Raw genomic sequence first — 13,113 nt, forward strand, 5'->3', positions numbered from 1 at the left:
CACGCATGCGCGCACACACACACACACACACACACACACACACACACACACACACACACAGAGAGATGATGCCCAGCAAAAGGAAACTGCTTTAATTACTTGTGAAGTGTCAGAACTGTTTTTAGACCAGGACATGAGGGTGGTAGAGAGGGGGATGAGCACCTGTCATATTTAAGCCGGTTAATTGTTGTGTTTTGGAGTTCCTTCACCTATTCATCTGTCAGGGCATTCAGGTGGGCTTACCTGAGCACACAGACACACAGGCCCTGGCAGCATCTCTCATTCCCAGACAGGAGAGGGTTTGTGGAACTGAGCTGAACTGAACTGGCTCCCTGTTTGTCCCTGTCTGTCCCAGACACACACCCTGCCCTGACTTCTGTTTTTCTTTCTTTATTCTTCTTTTCTTTCTCTCTCTTTTCCCCTCTCTTCAGAGCATACTTTCCCCCCCTCTCTTCAGAGCATACACTCTCTCCTTCTCCCTCCCTCTTAGCCTGGGCTCAGCTGACAGGTCTTTGAGACTTTTCACTGACTTCATAACCAGTACCTGCCTTAAGTCACAGTCAACTGTATGCACATCATCTCCCAGGTGCAGCTAAGAGTCTTCAAGGTGAACTATGAGAATACAGCTAAGAGTCTTCAAGGTGAACTATGAGAATACAGCTAAGAGTCTTCAAGGTGAACTATGAGAATACAGCTAAGAGTCTTCAAGGTGAACTATGAGAATACAGCTAAGAGTCTTCAAGGTGAGCTATGAGAATACAGCTAAGAGTCTTCAAGGTGAGCTATGAGAATACAAGTGTTACAGCGAGTGTGTTAAATCTTTAACTAAGGATTTTTGAGTTGTCTAATAGAGTAGGGCTGCTGGGTAAAGCAGAAAGTACATGTCAAACTAGACCATTGATCTGTACACACAGCACCTGATAAAAAGAGGAATCTGTCTCTCTCCTATCCAGTTACCACTGCACGACAGTCCCAGCAGGCCAGTTTTAGGTGTTCCTAAATTCTACCTAGTGAAGCTGGATATGTTCAGATCACCACCATAAACACCTTGATGTTCCTCCCCTGGTTCTCATAACCGTTCAGGAGCTGATGTCTATTGCAAGGTCTGCCAAAACCTTGTTTATGTCCCAAATGGCACCCTATTCCCTACACAGTGCACTACTTTTGACCAGGGTTGTTACAGTTTTCTTCCGTCGAAGGAGAGGAGGACCAAAATGCAGAGTGGTTATTTGTATACATCTTTAATAAAGATGAAAACACGAACAATACAAAACAAAGAATATGGCTGCCTAAATATGGTTCCCAATCAGAGACAACGATAAACACCTGCCCCTGATTGAGAACCACTTCAGGCAACCATAGACTTTTCTAGACAACCCCACTATACCACAATCCCAAAACCTACAAAAACCCCAAGACAAAACACACCACATAATAAACCCATGTCACACCCTGGCCTGACCAAAAATAATAAAGAAAACACAAAATACTAAGACCAGGGCGTGACAGAACCCCCCCCCCCCCCAAGCTGCGGACTCCCGGCCGCACGCCTAAACCCATAGGGGAGGGTCCGGGTGGGCGTCTGTCCACGGTGGCGGCTCGGGACGTGGACCCCACTCCAACAAAGTCTTAGTCCACTTGCATCGCGTCCTTTGATTGGCGACCCTCGCCGCCGACCTTGGCATAGTAACCCTCGCCAAGGTCCCCACTGGACTGAGGGGCAGCTCGGGACTGAGGGGTAGCTCGGGACTGAGGGGTAGCTCGGGACTGAGGGGTAGCTCAGGCAGGTTAATGGCACTGGCAGATCCAGGCTGACTGGTGGTTCTGGCAGCTCCTGGCTGACTGGCGGCTCTGGCAGATCCTGGCTGACTGGCGGATCCTGGCTGAATGGCGGATCTGGAAGATCCTGGCTGACTGGCTGCTCCATGCTGACTGGCGGCTCTGGCTGCTCCATGCTGACTGGCGGCTCTGGCTGCTCCATGCTGACTGGCGGCTCTGGCTGCTCCATGCAGACTGGCGGCTCTGGCTGCTCCATGCTGACTGGCGGCTCTGGCGGCTCCATGCAGACTGGCGGCACTGGCGGCTCCTTGCAGACTGGCAGCTCTTTGCAGACTGGCAGCTCTGGCGGCTCCTTGCAGACTGGCAGCTCCTTGCAGACTGGCAGCTCCTTGCAGCCCTGAATAGGCGGGAGACTCCGACAGCGCTGTAGAGGAGGAAGGCTCTGGCAGCGCTAGACAGGCGGGAGACTCCGGCAGCGCTGTAGAGGAGGAAGGCTCTGACAGCGCTAGACAGGTGGGAAACTCCGGCAGCGCTGGAGAGGAGGAAGGCTCTGGCAGCGCTGGACAGGTGAAGCGCACTGAAAGCCTGGTGCTGGCACTGGTTGTACTGGGCCGAGAACACGCACAGGAAGCCTGGTGCGGGGAGCTGCCCCGGAGGACTGGTGCGTGGAGGTGGTACTGGATAGACCGGACCGTGCAGGCGCACTGGAGCTCTTGAGCACCGAGCCTGCCCAACCTTACCTGGTTGAATGCTCCCGGTCGCCCTGCCAGTGCGGCGAGGTGGAATAGCCCGCACTGGGCTATGCAGGCGAACCGGGGACACCGAGCGCAAGGCTGGTGCCATGTAAGCCGGCCCAAGGAGACGCACTGGAGACCAGCTGCGTAGAGCCGGCTTCATGACACCTGGCTCGATGCTTACATTAGCCCGGCCGATACGTGGAGCTGGTATGTACCGCACCGGGCTATGCACCCGCACTGGAGACACTGTGCGCACCACAGCATAACACGGTGCCTGCCCGGTCTCTCTAGCCCCCCGGTAAGCACAGGAAGTTGGCACAGGTCTCCTACCTGGCATCGCCATACTCCCTCTGAGCCCCCCCCCAATACATTTTTGGGGCTGACTCCCGGGCTTCCTTCCACGCCGCCGTGTTCGTCTCTCCAACTCCATTCTCCTATAACCTTCCTCGCACTGCTCCAGCGAATCCCAGGCGGGCTCCGGCACTCTCCCTGGGTCCCTGTCTATTTCCTCCCAAGTCGTATAATCCAGACCTTGTTGCTCCTGCTGCCACTGCCTGTCACCACGCCGCTTGGTCCTTTTGTGGTAGGTGATTCTGTTACGGTTTTCTTCCGTCGAAAGAGAGGAGGACCAAAATGCAGCGTGGTTATTTGTATACATCTTTAATAAAGATGAAACCACGAACAATACAAAACAACAAACGTACCGTGAAAACCTAAACAACCTATTTTTTTTTTATTTTTTATAAAAAATAATTTATTATCATCAATACCATTCATTCTTTACAACTCAAACTTTCCATACAAACTCAAATAGTGGTATTTTAATTTAAACAAAACAAAAACCCCAAACAAAACCTCAGGGGAGCATCTTCCCTCCCCGTCATCCTACAAACTACCTTTCCCTATCTCCCCGTCCCTAATCTATCCCCTTACAAATCTAAATGACACCCAGCCCTAAACCCCCCTTCCACCTCTCCCGGGCAGCATGCTGCCCCCACTTCCTCTCCTCCCTCTTCATCCTCCCCCTCAAATCTCCTTCCACCCTCCTCACTATCCCTTCCACCCCCCAATCTCTCCCTGTCTTCACCATGTTCTGCCTGGCTTCCCACAGCCCCCGTTTAAAGAGACTCATGAGAAGCCAGAGCAGAAACCTGTCCCTATCCGTCCCTCTCACTCTCCCTACACCTCTCTCTAACCTGGCCCACGTCAATACAAAATCCCCCCTTACCAAACCTAACAACACCCGAGCCCTAGCCCATACTACTCCGGCAAAGGCACAGTCCCAAAAGACATGGCGCACAGTCTCCTCCCTGCCACAAGAAGATCTTGGACAGGTGGGGGATTGCACCAAACTATACCGGTACATGATGGAACGTACCGGCAAGCACTTATGGAGGCTCAACCAATTCAGGTCCTTGAGCCTGTTGTCCAGACCCCGCGCCTGCACTCCCTCCCAGACCACTTCCGAGATACCCACTACAGGCGCCGGACTCCCTGCCTTTCTGACCTCCTCGTACAGGTGCCTGTGATCTAAACCTACTCGGGCAACTTCAACCTCAGGGTGCGCACGCAGCCACTTGGCCGCATGACCAAAGTGCCACGGCAGCTGTTCCGCCCGAGGACCCGTGTTAGACCACACCATTACGCTTCTCGCCTGATACGAGAAGAACACCCGCAGGAGGTAACCGGACGGGTGTATCACTGGATGAGCAAGCTCCGTTAACAAGAAAGAAACAAAAATTGCGTCCAGCTTGAGGGGGAAATGTGGTACCTCCCTCCCCAATGGGACAAAGCATGCGTGCCCTGGCGACCCACTCGCACCTGCCACTCCACATGAACTGAAACACAAGCCTCACTAGAGGCCTCCTCAGACTAGCCGGCAATGGGTAGATGTACGCCAAATACAAAAGAGACGGCAACACATCCACCTTTAGAACCAGGACTTTGCCCATAAAAGACAAATACCTAGCCTTCCACATTGCTAGCTTCCTCTGTACCACTGCGATACGCATGTTCCAGTTTAGCGTCGCTGAGCCGGAGGTCTCAAAATGGACCCCGAGAATCCTCAGGGCCCCCTCACAGAGAGATAACCCCCCGGGCACATCCGTTCTACCGCGCCATCTTCCGAAAAACTTGACGGAAGACTTTGCATGGTTCAGAACTGCTCCCGACGCTCGGGTGAAATCCCCAAAGATGGCAAGGGACCTTGTCAGGCACGAGTCCTTGCACAGCAGCAAGGAAGTGTCGTCGGCGTACTGCGTCATCTTAACACGCAGCCCACCACTTCCAGGGATCAACAAGCCTTCCACCCCTGTGTCTGACCTAATGGCAGCCCCCAGAGGCTCCATGTACAGAACGAAGAGGAGAGCCGAGAGTGGGCACCCCTGCCTGACCCCAGACGAGAGGTCAAAAACGTCACCCAAGTGACTATTTACACTAACTCGGCACCCCGCTCCGTCATATAATGTACGAATCCATCCTATGAACTTCTCCCCAAATCCTAATCGACCTAACACTCTGAATAAAAATGATCTATTCACGCGATCAAAGGCTTTCGCCTGATCTAGCGCTGCTACCATTAAAGGCAGTCCTCTATCTTCAACCCAAGCGATGGAGTCCCTGATTAACTGTAGGTTCCATCTAATAGAGCGGCCCTCTACCCCGCACGTCTGATCCTCATGGACGACGTAGGGAAGGGCTGTGCGCAACCGGTCTGCTAAAACCTTTGCAAGTAGCTTGTAATCTACACACAGCATGGTCAACGGCCACCAGTTGCCAAGGTCTGTTACTTCCCCCTTCTTATATAAAAGTGACAGCACACCAACAGCCATTGATCCCCCCGGGACCCCCGTCTCAAGGATGGCCTTCAAGACTTCGAGGACCACTGGTCCAAGTATACCCCAAAACTTGAGATAAAACTCAGCCGGCAGCCCATCTATCCCAGGCACCTTCCCTTTTCCCATCCTCCTAAGAGCGCTCTCAACCTCTTCTAGTGAGATCTGGGCCTCCATCACTTCTCTAATGTCCTCCGGCAACCGCCTGGACAAGTGTTCTAAAAACACATTTCCCTGCTCTACATCTATTTCCCTTTCCTTAAATAAACCTTGGAAATGATCAGTTGTCACCCTGACCATATCCTCTGGTTCTCTAACTATACTACCATTTTCTTCCCTAACGCCATGCATTACCTTCCTACTCTGTCTGGCCCTAACCGACTTAAAGAACATAGCAGAACAAGTCTCATTGTGTTCTAGAAAGCCACTATGCGCACGCTCCAGGAAAGCTCGAGCCTTCCGCTCCTGCAACTCCCTGAGCTGCGCCTTTAGGGTTGCGGATCTCTCCCAGTCAAACGACCCGCCGAGGTTGCCTGCCTCGTACTCGAGTTCAATTAACCTTTGGATACGATCCACCTCCCTCCTCTCCTCCCTTTTTTTCCTCTTGCAATACCCTATTATAAAAGCCCTAATCCTCACCTTAACTAATTCCCACCACTCTAACACCCCCTCGCACATGGACCGGAGACCCTCAAGCCTCCAAAAGAAACCATAAAACCCGTCAACAAAAGCCTGCTCCTCCAGCACATCCCGATCTAGCTTCCAGTACCCCCTACCAAAGAGGCAGACTGGCGACCCCACCTGCAGGAGCACCCCGTCGTGATCCGAAAAGAAAACAGGCAACAGCCGCCCAGACAACTTACCCAAAGACCTGGGTACAAAAATATAGTCGAGCCTCCGCTCAACCCCCCTGGAGTTGCGCCATGTAGGACCGTCCATTTTCGGAGTAGTGTGCAGACCACCATCTACCAGACCATGGCAAGCCATTAGCCTGGCAATGGCGCCCGCACTGCTATCCCCCCCTCGTCCTAAATCTGTATTAAAATCCCCCCCTATCACTAATTTCCTATTTGTGACACACAGGGGCGTCAGACAGTCCACCATCTCCCTCCTGTCTGCCACCACCTGTGGTCCATACACCACCACTAATCTAAAATTACAATCCCTTATCGTGACATCCACCCCTATAACCCTCCCCTGCATTACCACAAAATAATCCTCCACTTTAACCTCCCTGTGCCCACACAAAATCCCTACCCCCGATGAGTGCACCCCCCCAACACCCCAAACCGACTCCCCCTTGTCCCACTCCCTCTTAAACCTATTAACATCCCCTCCATCCCTCAGGTGAACCTCCTGTAAAAAACAAAAATCAAACCCCACACCCTCCAAATAACTAAAAACCGCCCTCCTCTTAACACAATCCCTTAAACCCCTTACATTTAAACTAACAAAAGTAAAATCAGACCCCATGAAAGAATAAAATAAAAACATGTAATACACTCAAATTCTAAACCCAGACAGAAAAAAACAAAAACAGGAGACTCACCCGATGCTCCCCTGCTCCATATCTACCGGTGATAACACCATCTGTACTCCCAACATCCCCCCCTCTTCCTCCATCTCACCAACCCAGGATGCAGGAATAGTGTTTGGCTCCGGGCTCCCCAGTGCTGCAGCTGGATTGGAAAAAATTCGGGGAGGCTGAGTCCCCAAACAAAAAACTCCCCACCTCCTCCTGTACCCAGTCCTGAGTCTTGTTAGGTGTGTCCCCACCCAACAGATATTGAGAGCCTGTGGAAACCAGCAGCAACCCAGAGGTTTCTCCCACCCCCATCACTCTCTTGGCCATCCCCTCCCTCTCACTGTCGGCCAATCGCTCCCTCCTCTTCATTCTCTTCTTTGGTGATGACGGCAGTGGAGAGATGCACACCCCCCCCCCCCCCCCCCCGCCAGCTCCTCCACCATACCCCTCATCTCTTCCACCAGGGCACATTCCCCCCAGTCCACTTGCTCTTCCACCGTCTCCTTCTCCACCACTCCTCCATCGCTTTCTTCTCTCTCATGCTCCTCCACTCGGTTGCCTTCTTCCGCCGCTTTTCCTGGTTCTCCTACTCCCGTGCCTTCCGTTTCCTTCTCTCTTCCTTCCGCCGCTTCTTGCTCCTCCTCCTTCCTTGTGGCCTTCCCCTCTGGACCTGTACTCTGATCATGAGGCGTGCTTCCTTCCCCTCCTCTTCTTCCCCCATCCCCCGCCCCTGCTCCCCCCCCAGCCGCAGACGCATATGACCGCTGACGGGCCGGGCACCCCCGCCACAGGTGTGCTGACGAGCCACACCCATGGCACGTCTTAGGCTTGTCACAATCCCTCGCCTCGTGATCCTCAGATGCACAAAATCTGCATTTTCTTGTACTGCATGAGGCGAATATGTGACCGTAGGCCATACAGCGTCTGCAAAATGGGGGCTGACGTGCATAAAACAACGTCCCCTTGTCAGCCCCTAGGGAGAACATAGCAGGAGGATGGAGGTAGCCACCATGTCCCTTTGGGTCCTCTCTGAGGAGGGCCTGGAAACCTCTCCTCCCATTCCAAAACCCAAGGGAGTCTTTGAGGTGCCTTGCTGAGGAGACGTTATCCATATATCTCCCCAGAAAAGCCCTCACCTCTTCGTCCTTAACGTAAGGGTTGTAAATGTTGACAGTTACAACCCTAAAATTATTCTTCGCCAGGCTTGTTATTTCGTAGTGGCACATCGGCCTCTCACCTCCCACTGCTCTTGCCCTTCTCAGGATATCATCGTGTTTTACCTCTGTATATAGTGCCACGTCGTATGCTCCCTCCAACGAGTTGCCTTGGAAACAAAACACGTCCTTCACCGTCAGCTTTAGAATCCCCATCAATATTATCCTTCCAAAAGATTCCCGTCCTAAAGGCTCCATCTCCTTTTCCTTCCAAGCAAACCTAATCGTGTTAGCCAGCCCAATCCCAGGGACCGACCGTGTTGATGTATTTAGCACCATCTCCGCAAGGAGAATGGCGCTCGTTCTCTTCTCTTCCAAAACAAGTGAAAAGAAAAAAACAAATGACTGAGCCTATCTGGTGCAACAAACACAGAGACAGGAACAATCACCCACGAAACACTCAAAGAATATGGCTGCCTAAATATGGTTCCCAATCAGAGACAACGATAAACACCTGCCTCTGATTGAGAACCACTTCAGGCAACCATAGACTTTTCTAGACAACCCCACTATACCACAATCCCAAAACCTACAAAAACCCCAAGACAAAACACACCACATAATAAACCCATGTCACACCCTGTCCTGACCAAAATAATAAAGAAAACACAAAATACTAAGACCAGGGCGTGACAAGGGTGCCATTTGGGTACCATTTTGGAGGCTGACATTGGTACTGTCTGATCACTGGTAATCACTGTCTCTGTCTGTCTCTGGCTGTGTAATCTCAGGGTATTTTGTCTGGTATCTGGTTGCATGCCATGCTGCAGGTTACAGGGAACAAGCACTCACACTCCAGCAGGAGGTCAGGAAGTGTGTGTGGGATGGGGGAATAATAGGAATGTGTATGTGTTTGTGTGTGTGTGTGTGTGTGTGTGGGTTTGTTTTTGTGTATGTGTGTGTAATCCACTCGCCTCAGCCCAGGAGAACAATGACTCTGCAACATTCCCTTCATGTTTTTTATTCCATAATTAATTAAACCACCACACACAATTCCACTTCAAACAGGACTGATAAAACAACCCTGACACACACACACACACACTAATGGAGCGTGTATGTGTTCTCAGAAAATAAAACATCACTATTGGGCTTCACAGTAAGGAGTAAATTACACGGTAAGGATCGTTCTAGATCTTTTACGACGTTCCAGCCAGGATATTGTTTTAAGATGTGGAAGATGTCAGTCTCCCCTCACACCCCACCTGTGCTGCTGTCTATCTGTCTGTCTGTCCTTCTTTAACCGTTTGGTTAGTGATCCTGTGTTGTGGAACAGTGTGTGTTGATTACAGACTGATGCTCACAGTAACAGCTGCTCTGCTCCTGAACCAGTGGCTCCACTACACACAGTTTACCCTGCCTTTACTTCCTCTCCTCTTCTCTCACTATCAAAGGCACAGATTAAAACGCAGATAAATAAATATTCTGTTGGAAAGAAGTCTGTTTGTGGTAGAGTCTGTCACTTGCCCACCAGGAAACAACGTGATTCATAATGTGTTGGCATGTCTGTCTACTCTATGATACGGCCCCATGCTGAGTTAATGCTGATCATACTCTCCTCCAGCCCAGCAGAGTTTAAAGGCCTCTAATTGATTTAATGTGTAGCTCAGCATAGCTCCTCAGTTAGAGGTGAGTTGCTGTCTGAGAGTTAAATATCTGTTCTGTTTCCTAAACATTCAATACTTTCTGTACAGTGACACACTCAACCCGTTTGTCTTCTCTGCTTCAACTGTTTCCTAAACACTACCCTCTCTTCAACTATAACATAAACACAGGTCAATGACCAGGACAGATGAATGATAGTAAGTAGTTCAGCAGGGAGAAACGTTCTGGGTGGCTTCCAGAGCTGGCTGTACCTGTAGTGTCTGGCAATAAGAAAGACTTGATCTGGCACCAAGGGCATGGCTGTCTCTCTCTCTCTCTCTCTCTCTCTCTCTCTCTCTCTCTCTCGCTCTCGTTCCTCCCCAGGTCAACACTCCTCTTTTCTCCTCTTTCCTCCTCTTGTCCTCTGTCCATCGACAGGGCTCTCCATGCCAAGCTGGAGAGAGTTAGATCAGATTAAACATTTATTTCCCTGCACTGTATTTCTCCTCATTTCCTCCTCTCCCCCCTCCTCCCCCTCCTTCCCTCCCCTTTCTTCCCTCACCCCTTCTCCTGCCCTCTTCCCCTTGCCAGAGTGCCAATCATGGAGCCTCGAGGGACAGAGGCAGAGTGAGATATTAGTGTGTGAATATGGATTAAAGTGAGAGAGGGAGACTGGCATGTTCTGTTATAACCTGGGTGGCATGTTTCTGCATCCCAAATGGCACCTTGTTCCCTGTATGGTGCACTACCTTTGATCAGAGCCCTATGGGCCTTGATGAAAAGTAGTGCACAATATAGGGAATAGGGTGCCATTTGGGATGTAGCCATGGTGTTCATCTGACCCAGTTATCTGAAGAGCAGAGAGACAGGTGCTGAGACCTGTCAAGGTCCTCTGGCTGTACTAACACTGTACCTCTATTAGGGAGTGCAACCCCATCAGTGTGTATGTGTGTGTCAGGATTGTGTATTTATATGAATGTGTGTGTGTGTGTCAGGGGTGTGTGTATGTGTGACTCGATGAGTGCATAATGTGTGTGTGTGTGTGTGAGCACATAGACTGAGAGATCTACCAGAGAGAGAAGAGAGGGACTGGAGCCAGCTAGGGTTCACATGTAGGGAGCCTAAATTCCCCAGTGGATGGAAGGTCCAGTCCAGGCCTGTTCTGTTCTGGGGAGGATGACGTGTGTCGTCATCCAGCCTTAGGATGTCACTCTAGCAGAACACCGGCTGTTCAGGACTGTTCAGACTGCACAGTTAAGCTCTGTAGCAGAGAAGGCTGTGCATTCCTTTGTCCTTGGATTAAAACAGCAGAAAGAGAGACACTGATAGAAATGCAAGGTGTGCATCCCAAATGGCATCCTATTCCCTATTTAGTTCACTACTTGTCAAAAGTAGTGCACTAAATAGGGAACAGGCTGCCATTCGGGACGCAGACCTCTCTCCCTCTCAGGCTGTTTCTCACAGCCTCTGTGAAGGACCCAGACATACACCCTCGAATCATGGTTTGCGACTGAAACGGGCGATGATCAATTTCTAGCGGGTCCTGTGTGGTTGGTGCTCTCTGACATTTCTGTCTTCACAGCAGCTTTGGCTCCGTAAATCAGCGAGGATAATGTGTTTAGGTCCCTGGCTCCCCGCAGTGGTGCTTGGTGGTTCTCTGGCAGCACACTGCTAACACACACACACACACACACACACACACACACACACACACACACACACACACACACACACACACACACACACACACTGGGCTGTGGTGGGGCTGGACAGCCTTCTTTGAGAAACTGTTGACAGCTGGGTTGGTCGGTCAGCAGCCCTCTCTTCTCCTGCTGGGCCTCACTGCCATGACACATTAGTCCACCAACTACACTTTGGTTTAATAACAGCGAGGTCTTTGATATTAAATAGTCACAGTGCTTGATCTGTGTGCTGTAATTTTGTCTACTTAGCTGTTCCCAACTAGACTACATCATTTAGGGATTTTAATATGATGGGCTGAAGGCCAAGATAATGAAAAGGTATGAAGGGAATCTTTGTAGTCTCTTGAGGATGGCATCTTTAACTCACTGCTTCCATCCCAAATGGCACCCTATTCTCTATGGGCTCTGGTCAAATGTAGTGTGCTACATGGAGAATAGAGTGCCATTTGTGATGCAATACTAAACTCCTGGCTATTCCAGCAGAGTGGAGGGAGGCACAGGAGACTCACACTGGAAGTCAGACAGACAGCATGCCCCCTAAGGGTTTGTGTGGAGGAGGAGGTGGTGTCGATCATCTTCTGGGATTTACTCCTTCAACTCCTCCTCATCCTCCTCTTCCTGTCCTCTCCCTTTCCTCCACTCCTCCTCTTCCTCCTCTTCCTGCCCTCTCTCTTTCCTCCTCTCCTCCCCAAGCGGAGATTGGTAGGCAGGAGGTGGCGATTGATCTGGTAGGGAAATGAAGTGAAAGGGAGGAGCAGACTGTAGGAGATGAAAGGTGCAGACTGGACTGGAGGTTTTTCCTGGTGTACGTGTGTTTTCTGCAGCCTGTAGCCATGCTAATAATGTGCTGAAGTGCAGCTCTACTCTCTAAACAGGCTTGTAGAGGCACGTTCTAAGGGATCCTACAGACCTCATGGAGACAGAATGAAACACACCAACACAGGCCTTAAATGAAGACCATAGCTGAGTCCAACAGGTCACCCTATTCCATATATAGTGCACCACTTTTGACCAGGGAACACATGCAATGGTTTTAAAGGTTTTCTCTGGCTTGTAGGGAGCAAATCTTGTGTACCAGACTAGGTTTCCCTTCCTACTTCGTAGATTAGAATACTGTGTCTGTTTTAAGAGATGAATAGAGAACATGTAACATGTTTTTCTCCTGTCTGGCTGATCATTTTCTTGAAGTTATTACTCTCACTTAATGACCGGAGACTTCAGGTTTTTACAAGCAACCAAACAGAGATGTTGTCCTGGAGTCTCCAGACAGACCCAGACCCAGACAGACAGACAGACAGACAGACAGACAGACAGACAGACAGACAGACAGACACTGACAGACAGACAGACAGACAGACAGACAGACAGACCCTGACAGACAGACAGACAGAAAGACAGACAGACAGACCCTGACAGATATACCCTGACAGACAGACAGACAGACAGACAGACAGACCCTGACAGACAGACCCTGACAGACAAACAGACCCTGACAGACAGACAGACAGATAGACAGACAGACAGACAGACAGACAGACAGACAGACAGACCCTGACAGACAGACAGACAGACCCTGACAGACAGACAGACAGACAGACAGACCCTGACAGACAGACAGACCCTGCCAGACAGACCGACAGACAGACAGACAGACAGACCTTGACAGACCCTGACAGACAGACAGACAGACAGACAGACAGACAGACAGACAGACCCTGACAGACAGACAGACCCAGA

The 13,113-nt window shown here is 50.7% G+C and overlaps 1 protein-coding gene across 1 annotated transcript in view; it reads left to right on the top strand.

Moving 5' to 3' along the window:
- LOC139386133 (FRAS1-related extracellular matrix protein 2-like) overlaps positions 1-13,113 on the top strand; it is a 120,642-nt gene that overhangs the window by 15,601 nt on the left and 91,928 nt on the right. The gene's annotated exons all lie outside the window — the stretch shown is intronic.

This window comes from Oncorhynchus clarkii, chromosome 27 (assembly GCF_045791955.1).
Source record: "Oncorhynchus clarkii lewisi isolate Uvic-CL-2024 chromosome 27, UVic_Ocla_1.0, whole genome shotgun sequence".
NCBI lineage: Eukaryota > Metazoa > Chordata > Actinopteri > Salmoniformes > Salmonidae > Oncorhynchus > Oncorhynchus clarkii.